General features: G+C 37.2%; 1 long non-coding RNA gene across 1 annotated transcript in view; it reads right to left on the bottom strand.

The window, feature by feature from the left end:
• Positions 1-5,428: 5,428 nt before the first annotated feature.
• LOC123284507 (uncharacterized) overlaps positions 5,429-14,483 on the bottom strand; it is a 28,257-nt gene continuing 19,202 nt past the window's right edge. Inside the window, exons 2-3 of the long non-coding RNA XR_006525551.2 lie at positions 13,434-13,568; positions 5,429-11,553 (exon numbers count right to left, since the gene is read on the bottom strand). This is a non-coding gene — a long non-coding RNA (uncharacterized lncRNA). The remainder of the gene's footprint in view (positions 11,554-13,433; positions 13,569-14,483) is intronic.

The raw sequence follows: 14,483 nt of genomic DNA on the forward strand, positions 1-14,483 counted from the left end.
ACTCTATAGGCCAGTGCATTTTCTTGCACCCGCACACCATCCTAATTCATCACAGGTAAGACTCTTAGACATAGTGATGCTCCAGCATGCCAGAAATTATCATGGCCCCATTCACCCACAGTAACAGGGTCATTGTTGCCATCTGACCAGCAAGCGATCCAATTCTAGAATCCCATCCTGAGGGTCTCCTTCCTTGCATCACTTCCAGGACCTACTGACTTAGGCTGGGTTCCTCCAAAACTAAGGATCTGAGTGCAAGTGGTATGTTTGAAATGTAAAATGTGATACCAGGAAGTACTGGTAAAGGAGTGGAGAAGTGAGACAGCAGTAGGAAGGAAACAGTACAGAGCACTTTAATGAGCAGGGTACTACTGAGGACAACTAGGGCTCACTCCCACAGGGAATCTCTGGGAAACATGTGGAATACACTTCACAGTTGTCACCCCAGGGGGCTGGGAAGCTGGGATGGTAGTCCTTCAACTCCCATGTGCCATTGGCTGAGGGCTGTCCCCCAAGCTTGGGCCTGCGCCACATGCAGATAGGGAGAAGCCCTCAGGCCACAGGCAGGGAGTCACAAGTGCTTTCAGTAAGGTTGGCTTGTACTGGATCATTCCAGAGTGCCCAGGGCATGTGAGCATGGCACCATGGCTGTCAGTTAAACCTTCCTTGACATCCCATCTAAAATAACACACACCCCATCCTCACCCTTTCCTCTCCACTTCTTTCTTTTTCTTCACAGTAGTATTTCTACCTGGCATTCTATTATATTTATATATATTTATTTGTAGTCTGTCCTGCACACATACACTTGAATAGAGACCAGAGATTTCATCCAATTTATTCACTGCTATATGCTCCATGCCTAGAACAGTGCCTAAAACGTGGCAAAGACACAATAAATATTTTTGAATGAATGAAGAGCTGAAAAAAAGTAATATTTGCAATATGGCTTAAAAACACTTAAGCTATGTGGTTAGGAAGTTAGGAAGGAGAAAGTGGTTAGGGTTTCGGAAGAGGGCTCACTGAGCAGAGCCATGAAGGATGAGCGTGATTTGTCAAGGGAAACAAACATGGGAAAGTTGTTCCATTCAAAAATTTTCAGTCTCAGTTGATTAAGAAAAAACCGAGCTAATTCATTGAGGAAGAATGACCAAACTTTTAAAAATCAATGCTTAAAAAAAAACCTTATGAAATAATCAATTCAGGCAAGGATTATCAATGGATGCTAAAATTGTTAGGAGAAGGTTAATATCAGAGAAGATATTCCCTTGTTGCTAATAGATAAGCCACATATCACTTGCTAATTGCAAAGGAAAAAACATAGACTTTCATAGAGAAGAGATCTGGCAATCACCCCCGTAACCAAATGATCAAATTTAGGATCACACAGTGGAACAGTCTATTTACCTCCCCATGTGATGCAATATGAAATACACAGCATGAACTATAAAGTATTCTTGCCAAAAATAAATCAAGCCTTTAGATTTAACTTCCAAAGCATTAGGTATAAGTTAAACACCACCACAAGGAAATAATCAGAGAAGTCTTTTTTGTCTGGCTTCTTTCACTTAGCATAATTTTTAAATAGACCTTATGTTTTAAAGCAGTTTTAGGTTCACAGCAAAATTGAGAGGAAAGTACAGAGAGTTCCCATATACTCCCTGCTCCCACACATGCATAGCCTCCCCTATTATCAACATCTCCCATCAGAGTGGTACATTATTACAATTGATGGATCTGCATTGACACATCATAATCACTCAAAGTCCATAGATTACATCAGGGTTCACTGTTGGTGTTGTAAATTCTATGGGTTTGGACAAATGTATTATGCCATGTATCCATCATTATAATATCATATAGAGTTGGTCATCTCACTGCCCTGAAAATCCTCTATGCTCCACCTGTTCATCCCTCTCTCCCCCACAACCCCTGACAACCACTGATCTTTTTACTGTCTCCAGAGTCTTACCTTTTTCAGAATGTCTTATAGTTGGAATCATACAGTATGTAGCCTGTTCAGATTGTCTTCTTTCACTTGGCAATATGCATTTAAGCTTCTTCTATGTCTTTTAATGGCTTGATAGCTCATTTCTTTTTAGCTCTGAATAATATTTCGTTGTCTGAATGTATCACAGTTTATTTATCCAATCACCTACTCAAGGGCATCTCGGTTGCTTTCAGGTTTTGGCAATTATGAATAAAGCTGCTATAAACATCCATGTGCAGGTTTTTTGTGTGAACATAAGTTTTCAACTCCTTTGGGTAAATACCAAGGAACACAATTGCTGGATGATATGGCAAGAGTATATTTTGTTTTGTAAGAAACCATCGAAGTCTTCCAAAGTGGCTGTACCTTTTTACATTCGCACCAGCAATAAATGAGAGTTCCTGTTGCTCCACATCCTCACCAGCATATGGTGTTGTCAGTGTACCAGATTTTGGCCATTCCAATAGGTGTGTAGTGGTATCTCATTGTTTTAATTTGCATTTCCTAATGACATATGATGTGGAGCATCCTTTCATATGCTTATTTGCCATCTGTATATCTTTTTTGATGAGATGTCTATTAAGGTCTTTGGACCATTTTTTAATTGGGTTGTTTGAAAGTTTTATGAGTTCTTTGTAAATTTTCAATGGGCCCCTTAAGAGATGTCTTTTGCAAATATTTTTTCCCAGTCTGTGACTTGTCTTCTTATTCTCGTAACATTGTCTTTTGCAGAGTAGAAGTTGTTGATTTTGATGGAGTTCAGGTTATCATTTATTTCTTTCACCCATTATGCCTTTGGTGTCGTATTTAAAAAAAGTTATCACTATACCCAAGTTTATCTAGGTCTTCTCCTGCATAATTATTTTGAGAGTTTTTCCCCTCTCCCATAACAACAATATGGGTTTTTTTCATTGCTGAGTTCCATTGTGTGGATATTCCACAATTTGTTTATCTACTCACTGGTTGATAGATGTTTGAGTTGTTTCCAACTTTTGGCTATTACACTAAAGCTACTATGAATATTTGTGAACAAGTTTTTATTTAGATATATGCTCCATTTCTCTTGGGTCACTTTCTAAAGGTTGAATTGCTGAGTCATTTGGTTGGTATATGTTTAACTTTTTAAGAAATGGTTCAACTATTTTCCAAAGTGGTTATATCACTTAACATTCCCACTAATAGCACATGAGAGTTCCAGTTGCTCCACATCCTCCCCAACAGTTGGTATCATCAGTCTTTTTAATCTCATCCATTTTTTTCAGGTGTGTAGTGGTATCTCATTGTGGTTTTAATTTGCATTTTAATTTTTTTGAAGTCCAATTTATTGATTTTTTTCATTTTATAATTCATGCTTTTTGTGTTGTACTTAAGAAATCTTTGCTAAACCCAAGGAAACTATAATTTTATCCTCCATCTTCTTTTAGAAATTTTATAGTTTTAGCTCCCTTGCAATTAGGTCTATAATCAAATTAAGTTAATTTTTATATATGATGTGAGGTGAAGGTCAAGATTCATTATTGCTCTTATTTAAGACGTACACATTCTAAATCAGGTATGGGGTGATGAGATTGACTATAGAGAGGATATCAGTGAGAGAATTAAAAGTAGGCAAAAGATTTGGTGATTGATTATAGCCTAGATTTTCCAGAAGAGTCCCAATTTTTAATTTTCTGTCCTTTCCCCTCCTACCCATGTTTTATTATTTAAAAAGTTCAAACATACAGAGAAGTTTGAAAGGAGCTTTTATAACCACTCCATACCCACCAAGTAGGTTCAACGGTTGTTAAATTGTTTCCATATTGGTTTATTTAACTATCTTTCTGAACCCCTTGAATGTAAATTGCAGAACCATGACACCTTATACCTAAATGCTTCAACATAATCTAGAACATTCCTCCACCTTTTAAAAATATGTCTCATAGAATGTACCATATTCAGTACATATTGCATAACGCCATTTACGTAAAATTCTGAAGAATGCAAACTAATCTATGGTGATGGAAGGCAGATCAATGGTTACCTGAGGATGAGGGAAGAGGATGAGAGAAAAGAGGAATGAATTGCAAAGGGTTCTGAGGAAACTTTCGGGGTTATGATATGTACATTATTTGATTGTGGTGATGGTTTCACAGTCGTATACATATGTCAAAACTGATAAACAGGGGCTGGCCCGTGGTGCAGCAGTTAAGTGTGCATGTTCCAGCGGCCCGGGGTTTGCCAGTTTGGATCCCGGGTGCGGACATGGCACTGCTTGGCAAGCCATGCTGTGGCAGGCGTCCCACATATAAAGTAGAGGAAGATGGGCATGGATGTTAGCTCAGGGTCAGTCTTCCTCAGCAAAAAGAGGAGGATTGGCAGCAGTTAGCTCAGGACTAATCTTCCTCAAAACAACACAAAAGCAAAAACTGATAAACAGTACGTTTTAAATATGTGTCAATTATTGTACTTAATTACAACTCCACAAAGCTGTAAAAAGTTAGAGGAGGACAGAATGTACTAGTGAAAATAATAGAACAGAAAATTTTAAATTGAGACTGTCCTGGAATATCTAGGCTGTATAGGAATTTAGCTTATTATCAATCACCAGGTCTTTATTCTACCTGCTTCTAAATTTCTCTCTGATATCCTATTTTCACTCACATCACTTTATACTGGATTTAGAGGAGGCATGTATCTTAAGCAATAGCAAAAACACATTTTAAGTTTTAAACTACTTCTATGAAAGCGCTTGGAAATAATTTAAGAAAACATTGAAAATGCATTTTAATTTGAAAACCAAAAGAAAAAGAAAAGATTTTCCGTAGCTCCCCCTTGCCTCCTAAATTAAACATAAAGGCAGTTCACAAAAGGATTTAAATCTCGCTCTTCAGCTTTTTCTCCCATTACTCCCTCATACACATCTCATTCCCAGATTGATTGGCCTGCCTGCTGTTTCAGCCCTCATGCCTGCACTGCTGATGCCTTTGTCCATGTTGTTCTTTTCACATGGGCTCCCTTCTCCCTACAACTGTCTCTGACAGGTGGAAATCCAACTCATCCTTTAAGACTTCTTCTGGAAACTGCTGATTACTCTCACCCTCACCAGATGTGTCTTCCTCCCCTTAGACTGCTTAGCCTGTTGTCCTTTCCAAAGAATCTGGGACAGGGCGAGGCACAAAGACACTCACCTGAAATGAAAATTTTAAGAGGCCACCAAAAACCTCAGTGATCAAGTACCTTCAAATCAGTAATCAAGGTTCACTCTTTGCATTTGGTTGTTATCTCTTTAGTCTTTTTAAATCTAGAACATTCCTCCCACTTTTTAAAAAATGTAGCTTATAGAATGTACCATATTCAGTAATATGGAATAGCTCCATTTTATTATATTTATAGTATATAATATTTTACATAAACATTTTTTAAATAAAAATGAATGCAAAATATAGAAATGATATCAAACTTTTAAATAAAGACGAGATCCGTATGACTGATTTTTCCTGACCCTCCGACGTCAATATGGCCCCAGGCCACACTGGCCTGTTCCCACACTGCCTGGACGAAAGGGCTGACTCATCCTACATCCCATGCAGCACCTGTCCTGGGGCCCGGCCAGTCCTGGGCACTGTTCATCTGACCACGATTTTCTGCTCCTTCCACGTGTTGCTTCCCTTATTAAAGGAAGAAAAGAAAACAGCAGCTGTGATTAGGGCATCTAAGCATAGAGAACAGATAAAGGAAAAAAATCTATAACAGGTTTGTAATCAAAGAGAATCCAGGTTGTCTCTAAGACAAAGAACTTCAGCTGCATCCTGCACGTGAAAATAGACGACAAGGAAAAAAAACCAGCCAGGATCGTAAATAGTTCTCAATTTAAAATGCTCTTTTTTACCCCAATAATAATCACTTTGAATAACTGAAATCATCATGCCCCCTTCTTATCCTTGGGGTAGAAATTTTTTTGTCCTAAACGGATGCACATTCTTGATATAAAATTAATATATTATATAAAGCCCCTTCCCAGATTTTCCTATCTTTCGGTTATAGAGTTCTTGCTTGCTGTGGGGATGAAAAGAATTGTCTGTTTGTGGGCATTCACGCTTTTTGTGATTTCATAACCATTTTGACAGTCCTCTTTTGTGGGCCCAAGACTTCAAAATAAAATCTATGAAAGTATTCAGTGACAAGTAGAGTATCTCAGTATTGTCATTGTGTTTGTGTATTAATGAAAGATTTAATTATTCAATTCATTTCTTCAGGCATCATGATATTTTCTATTCTGGTTAAAAGCGGTTTGGTTCTCGTGACTCTATAAATACACGTTATAGCACAGAAAACCTCAAGGCTTAAAGAGAAAAAAATAACCTAAAGTAACTTACTGATCTGCTGTGCATTTTCATGTTCTTAGCAGTGTTGTTTCTAACTGTATATGTAATACTGCTTTGTTTGGTAATATATTCTATTTTTAACGTTATCTGGTCTTATCAGAAGACAAATACAAGCAGAGTCCAAATGGCTTAAGATAAGCACTCCCTGTGTAAAAAGATAAATTCTTGCTCCTTAAATTAGGGTAAAATATGCCCTACATTCACTGAAAACTTAAAACTGCTATTAATTGTAATGGAGATCCATCTCTTTAGTTCCATCTTCAGAGTGAACAATAAACAACAGCAGCAACCAAAAAAAGATCCTTAAAACAAGAAATATTTTTAAGTGAAACAGCTTGGGACTAGATTCCTCATTTTGTTAATCCAATGAATCCCAGCAGATACAGGATGCATGTGTCTTGCCTATCTCAAGGGAAGAAACAGCTAATAACTAAGAGGATGCTTATATTTTTCATTTGCATCAATATTGTTGGTTATTCATAAATTATCTTTTGAAATTTTAACTACAATTTTAGGTTTTATTACTGACTGCAGGCAGAAATAAATTTATATATGTTAGTTATTTGGTGGGGAGGAAGATCCAGATATACTCCAGGCGGAAAAAAACAGGTGGAGACCACCTTTTGGAGCAGTTGCCTTTCTCTTGCTTCATCAAATGTTGTAGTCAAGGATTAGCACAGGATCTGCATTAGAACAGGATCTGCATTGTGAGCCAGAAGGGCTCATTCCAGCTACACGAAGGAGAAGGAACTGGTTAGTCAGGAATACGGTAAATCACTTGTGGGTACATTGGTCTCCTTATAGTTGATGATGTAAGCAAATTATTTCCTCAGGGAAAAAAAGAGAGAACCTCCAACATAACAGGCCCAGTACTTGTTGCCCTGGGAAATCTGGAGTTGCTGGGTGCTGAGTCTCTGACAGTTTCGAAGCTTAGATCAAGGACAGCAATTTTCCTGTCTTGTCTGCTACAGTATACTCAGCACCTAGCACCCTGCCTGGCACACAGTAAGTGTTTAACACATGTTGTTGATGAATTTTTAAAAGTCCATAGACTTGAAAATACATGGAGAAAACTTAAATCCATATTGCTAAGGGAAAGAAGCCAGTTTGAAAAGGCTACATATTGTATGATTTCCACTATGATATTCTGGAAAAGGGAAAACTATAGCAACAGCAGGATCGATGAGTGACAGGGTTCAACGGGAGGGAAGAAGGAAGGAAGGGATGAATTAGTGGAGCACAGAGGATTTTTTTGGTCAGTGAAACTATTCTGTATGTACAATACAAAGATTGAGCCCTAATGTAAACTATGGAGTTTAGTTAATAATAATGTATCAACATTGGCCCATCAATTGTAACAAGTGTATCACACTAACACACGAGCTTAGTAATTGGGGAGACTGGAGAGAGAGAAGAGGGTTTATGGGAATTCTGTACTTTCTGCTCATTTTTCTATAAATCTAAAGCTGCTCTAAAAAAATAAAATTTATTAATTTAGAAAAAAGTTTATGGAGCTTTATTGTGCCCCTTACTTCCACTCCACGATAATATAAAAGGAGCTACCAGAAACTAGGTAAAGGAATGAATGTGGTATTTGAGGTAACGTTCTTTAGAATCTATTTTATTTTGAGTAAACAAATATCCATCGAGTGCCAACTAAAGCAGTGCTGGGCAGTGTACAGTATAGAAGGAAAAGAAATTGCTCCTTATTCTGAGAACTACAAGGAAGACTTTTTATTCTCTTGACCACAAGACTCTTCAGGAGAGAAAATGTTTACCTGCCAAAGAAGAAAAAAGAAAAACTTTAGGGAGTGTGACAATTAAGTAGGAATTTAAACAAAATTGATTGGGACAAAAAGTTTCAAAGACTAGGTAAAAGTATGAAGACAGGGAAAATATTTCAATAAAAGTGTAGTAAAGGTAAAACAGTCAACGTTGCAAGTAAATGGATGTAAGAATTACAATATCAACAAGCAGTCGGAAAGCTTGTGTATGACTTTATAAGTCATCTGAGACATGCTATAATCACCTAGAATCTCAATCTCTTTTTTTTTTTTTCTCTCTCTCTCTCTCCCCCCAACCCCGCGGGCACGCACACACACGCGCACACACACACACACACACACACACACACACACACACACACTAGCTATACTCTTTCTGAGGCTCTCCAAGTTATAGACAGTTGAATGCAGCCATGGGAGGTAGGCAAGAAAATGTGTCATTTGATGCTTAAAACAAAACAAAGCAAAACACAGGCTTATACAATTAGGACATCTTTCTCATCACCCAAAAGGCAGAGAAACAGTACTGCCCATTCCTGCTTCCACACCCACTCCTCTGGCTGACGTTTCGTCATTGCCTTTATTCTTCAACTCTGGCCTGGGTGTGTATTTTAAGCTGGTTTTATCTGTACATCAATTGCAATGCATCAAGTGATAAAGACAGGTGACAAAAGGAAAGCAATGTGATTTTCCCTATATCCTAGCCCACACAAGGAGAGTCCAAACTTGAATACAGCATTTTGGACCTATAACCTACTCAAGATAGATTTTTTAAAAACCCACACACAATCCCCCAAGATTCCAAACATTGGAAAAGTATCTTACAGGTTTGGACTACAATGGATTAGGGCCATTCCTTGAATACCCCTAAAAGAGGAGGTAACGTGGAGGTCGGGCTTTATGGTCAGAAGGCTCAGTTCTACTACTTACTAGACTAGAAAGCCACATAATCTGTCTGCACCTCTTTTCCCCATCTCTAATATAGGGGTTTAATAATACTTATCCTTTACAACAGATAGTTGTAATGAAGATAAAATGAGAGAATGAAAGCAAAAGTTATTGGTACACTATCATCATCGTCATCATTATTTTTTCCCTCAACAGAAAAATGCAAGTTGTCCAAGAAGTACCCAGGAAACTGCCTGAATGTTTTCAGGGTGTGATTCAACCCCTGGTGTGACCTTGGAAGACTGGAAATACATAGACTTGCTTTCAAGTTCAGCAGACTGTTATCACCAGAGCTGTAGCATATGGCTGTGCAAATGATGCACTGCACAACTCCGGGGAGCACCATTCATATAATTCAAGACCTGCAGCTGGACTGAGGATTAGCAGGTAGAGATTTTAGATCCCTCTTTCTATAACAAACTCACAAATGATGAAGCAAACCAAATAGCTTGCTATCCATACAAGTGGCACATGGACCCATATTTTCAAGTAAATTTGAGAAATACAATAAATTTAATGAATGAAAGGAATTCCCATTCTGAGGGTCTAAGTCTTTTTTTCTAAGTGACAAAGGATAGAAACAAATACTAAAACTAAAAAGAGACAACAAGAAGTGTAGGAATTTCGGCCAAAAACTCACTTGTTATTTAAGTCCTACCTTCAATTCCGAGTTCAGTCACAACAGAAGTGTGTCCGAAAATACAAATTTTAAATAACAGCTCTATGAGAACAGGAAGTTTCTTCCTCATGCAAATGAATTTTGCTCACAAAAAGAGAAAGAATGAACTGGACAGAGAGCAAAGTACCAGAACCCTGATCAACTTTGATGGCAGGAAATGCTGATCCTAGCATTTGGCTATGTTCTAGACGTTTTCTCTCTTAAAGTTTGTGCAGTTCCAATCAACAGCTTGGTAGGATTTTTTTTTTTTTTAACTTGGAAGTTATTCTAACCTTCATTTGGAAGAATGAAAGAAGGAAAATGACATGGATATTTTAAAGAAAAATGAGATAGGGAGCTAACCCTACCAGATACTAAAACCAATTATAAAGCAATAAGAATTAAAACTCTGTGGTACTGGTATGGAGACTGAATTGACAAATCTCTCAATAGAACACAATAACCTGTAAATGGCTTCTAGTATGTATAAAATCATGCTAAAAGTTGTATCACAAATCTATTGGGAAGGAAAGATCATTCCACAAATACTAATGGGCTGAAGAGCTAGCAGTTGGGAGAAAAATCAATTCATATCTTAACCTCACAGCATAACTAAAAAAATAAATTTTAGAATATGTAAAGAGATGAAAAAGAAAAATCAAGATTTAGATGAGCCAAAAGAAAAGAGAGTTAAATACTTTCAAGCCTCTGGAAAAGTATGAATTTCTGAGCTTGAGAACAATAGAAGGAACAAAAATTTGACAACATAAGAACAAATAATTTAAAGTTAAAATAAAAAAGTGAACAACAAACTAGGAAACTCCATCCTTCATGGGAAGGGACTAATAAGTCTAAAAAGTTCAGATAAATAGATATAAAAATTACTAAGATTTTAATAGATGAATCAGCAAAGGGCGTGTTCAAAACATTTATGGAAGAGCTACTACAACTAGTCTTAAACATAAAATTTTCACCTGCAGTGTGATTTTAAAAAGCAACAAATGAAACAAAGATACGTCATTTTCACCTATTAAACTGGCAAAATTAAAGAGCGATGATACTCATTAATGTAGAAAGGACAGAAAAATGGATATGCTTATGCACTTCTAGTGGCATTTCACATGGACACAACCTTTTAGAAAGTAATACATTTGACAAAATATATCAAGAAGAAAAAAAAATCTCATGCCCTTTTTTCCCAGGGTCCCTATTCTGGAGATGAAGAAAATGCAAGTACGGAAAAAGCCATATGCCCTAGGACAGTCATAGAATATTATTTATGATTATAAAAGACTGGAATCAACCAAATTATATAACAATCAAAAATTGGTTCAATAAAGTATAGATCTTGGCAAATGGTAGTTTGAACAACAAAAAAATGAATGAATGAAACATACATATGGTAGAATATTATTCAGCAAAAAATAAGATTACTACGTAACTACAATGACCATGCAGAGCAGCTACTGTTTTAATTTTTTTCCCCTCCTCTGTCCAGCATGCTTACCAATCTCCTTCTGACAACAGCATCTCTTTCTTTTGGAGAATCCTCCCCAATCTTGTGTGATCCTGGTGGGGATGTACATCATGATGGCCCAACCACATCTCTGCTAACTGCTATTATGACCCGGCTTGGACTATTGATAATGTAACATCCCCCTGTACATGGTAATTGGTCAAAGGAAGGATACATTTTACTTGCCTGACCAGTTTGAATCCTTTCCCAGATTTCTCCAAATGTAAGATAGACAGAGGTTCTCTCTTTCGTTTGGATGATCTTGGGCTATTGGCAGCTGTACCCCCTGCTGGCTGGGTTCAGAAGTGCGGAAGGAGAGCATGAAGGCAACAAAGAGAAGCAGAATTAATGAGAGAGAAAATAAAGGTCTGAGGACATCCTCTGGACCCCTGGATACAGCCCTACCTAAAGCCCTTATATTTTCCACTTACACGAGCATTCTTGACACACAGTTAGGAATGTTCAAGCCAGTGTGAGTTGGTATTCAGCCGTTGGCATTTGTGTCGTCACTCATGCAGAAACGATTTCTGTACAATGTCTTTGGTGACCAGAGTACTCGAAAATCTAGATCAGACACGTCATTGCTCTGTTTAAAATCTTACAACAGCTTCACATTGCTCTTAGACCAAGAAATAATCTCCTTACCGTGCCCTACGTGGTCCCACAGGATCCTCTCTTCTCTCTCTCACGCACACTCTCCTTCCCTTAACTGCTTTCCCTCCATGCTCCTCTTGCTCATTTACTCTACCCACATTGACCATCTTTCTGTTCCTCAAAGTTCATGCCTGTCCTGGGTCCTTGAGCCTACTACCTCATGTGCAAGGAATGCCCTGGCCCAGACCTTCACAAGGTTGCCTTGTTCTTGTCAATCAGGTCCCATCTCAAATGACACTTTTGTGAGAACTTCCCTGACTTCTTATGCCACATTCCTCTCCTTTATTTAGTTCACATTAACTATATCTATCTTAAATTATCTTATTTATTTGCATGTGTATTATCTGCCTTCTGCTTTAGAATGAAGGAAAAATTCAAGATAAAAACTTATATGTACACTGAGATTACAACTAGGAAACAGTAAGCATATGAGCAAATATATATCGGATTTATAATATTGGGATGATGGGGATTGATTATGTCTGATTTCCTGTATCTTTTTTTAAAGAGCTAACATCTGTTACCGATCTTCTTCTCCTTTTTTTTTTTCTTCTTCTTCTCCCCAAAGCTCCCCAGTACATAGCTGTATATTCTAGTTGCAGGTCCTTCTAGTTGTGCTATGTAGGACGCCGCCTCAGCATGGCTTAATGAGCGGTGCCATGTCGGTGCCCAGGATCAGAATCTGTGAAACGCTGGGCCTTCAAAGCACAGCGTGTAAACTTAACCACTTGGCCACAGGGCCAGCCCCTCCTTCATCTTTTTTTTGATTTTCCAAATTTTCTGTAACGTCTTTATACTATTTGATTGATTAAGACAGATAGAAAAACCTTATATGCTCTTCAGAACCCACTAGCTTCCTTGCATTCTTATGAAGAATTTCAATTACCATAGTCTTAATTTTCAGAAACTATAATCACAGGTTTTGCTGATAACTAGCCTCAGGAAATCTCTTGGTTAAAAAAAGAAGAAAGAAAAATATTAGAAGGAGCGTTTGGTATGTTAGTTTATTATGGTGCTCCTAATCATAAGGGATAAACTTGCATTGGGTCATTGTCAAAGCTGTCAAAGCACAAAATACAGCTGTGATGGGTTTTCTATACATACACCTAAGCTCACATCATGACATATGAGAGATCAGATACAATAATAAAAGTTCTTAGAATTATTTGGCCCAATGCCATAGCCAACTGCATAATGAAATGTCTGTTATTTATTATCTGCAAGCTGAGAGTTGTAAATTGAGAACAAAAAGGCTAAAGCCTAGAAATTCTACAGTTTTTATTTTTAAACTGATATTTACAACTTTTGAAATTTCACCCTCCATAAAAGTATTCCCAAAGTCCCAAATATCCCCAGGTGATCACACCTGTTTCTTAAACTCCACAATAACCTTCTTCCTCCTTGAAATCAATTTCTCCTTATTCCTAGTCTTCTGGTTCTTTCACCCACATGGACCTTGGCATCTCTGCCTTCCCAGAGATCCCACAAGCACCCTTGCTGGTTTATTTGAGGGTTTTACCTGTTTTTAAATCACCCAGTCTCAACTTGATGGATAACTTCATTCACTCTTTCCACAAATAGTTATGGAGTATATGTATGTGGTAGATTCTGGGCATAAACAAGGCATCCTTGCCCTCTTGGAACTTGCAGTTTACTGGGAGAAACAACGAAAAACAAGTGATCAAACAAAATAAATACAAATTTTGGTAACTTCTAGGAAGGAAGCAAATAGGATTTCCTGCTGGGATGGTCAGGGAGGGTCCTTCTGAAAAGTTAAGTTGAGATCTGAAGCATGAGAAGGAGTAGCCTAGGGTAGGAAAAAACAGAGCTTATTTGAAGGTTTATATGGCTGGAACATTGTAAACAAGGGGCTAAGTGGCATGAAATAAGATGAGATGCCAGATTAAGCATGGCCTTAAAGTGCAATTTGAAACAGCTGAAAGGTCTAAATCTGGAAAATGACATATCTGACTTACTTTTATTTTGCTTCATTCTTTTCCTTTATTTACCAGTTTTGAAAATAATGGATGGGCTCCTTAGTATCAAAAGGATATAAATTTTATAATCAATTTGTTGATAATCAGAAAATAACTGGTCTGGGATTTTGATTATAGTTGTATTGAATCTACAGATTAAATTGGAAAGAACAGACATCTTGACAATATTGAGTCTTCCTATCCATGAACATGGAATCTCTCTCCATTTATTTAGATCTTTGCTTTCTCTTATTACAGTTTTATAGTTTCCCTTATATAGATCTTGAATATATTTTATTAGATTTATACCTAAGTATTTTATTTTGGTGCTAATGTAAATGACATTGTGTTTTTAATTTTAAATTCATTGCTGGTATGTAAGAAAGCAATTAACTTTTTTATATTAATCTTGCATCCTGCAACCTTGCTATAATCACTAATTCTAGAGTTTTTTTTAATGATTCCCTGAGATTATCTACATAGATAACCATGTAATATCCCTCAAAGGTTTTTTAAAAATATATATCATTATGAATTCATGAATTTAAACACCTTGATTTATTTCAATCTCTTCAACTATTATTTTTATCAGT

Source organism: Equus asinus, chromosome 3 (assembly GCF_041296235.1).
Source record: "Equus asinus isolate D_3611 breed Donkey chromosome 3, EquAss-T2T_v2, whole genome shotgun sequence".
Taxonomy (NCBI): Eukaryota; Metazoa; Chordata; class Mammalia; order Perissodactyla; family Equidae; genus Equus; species Equus asinus.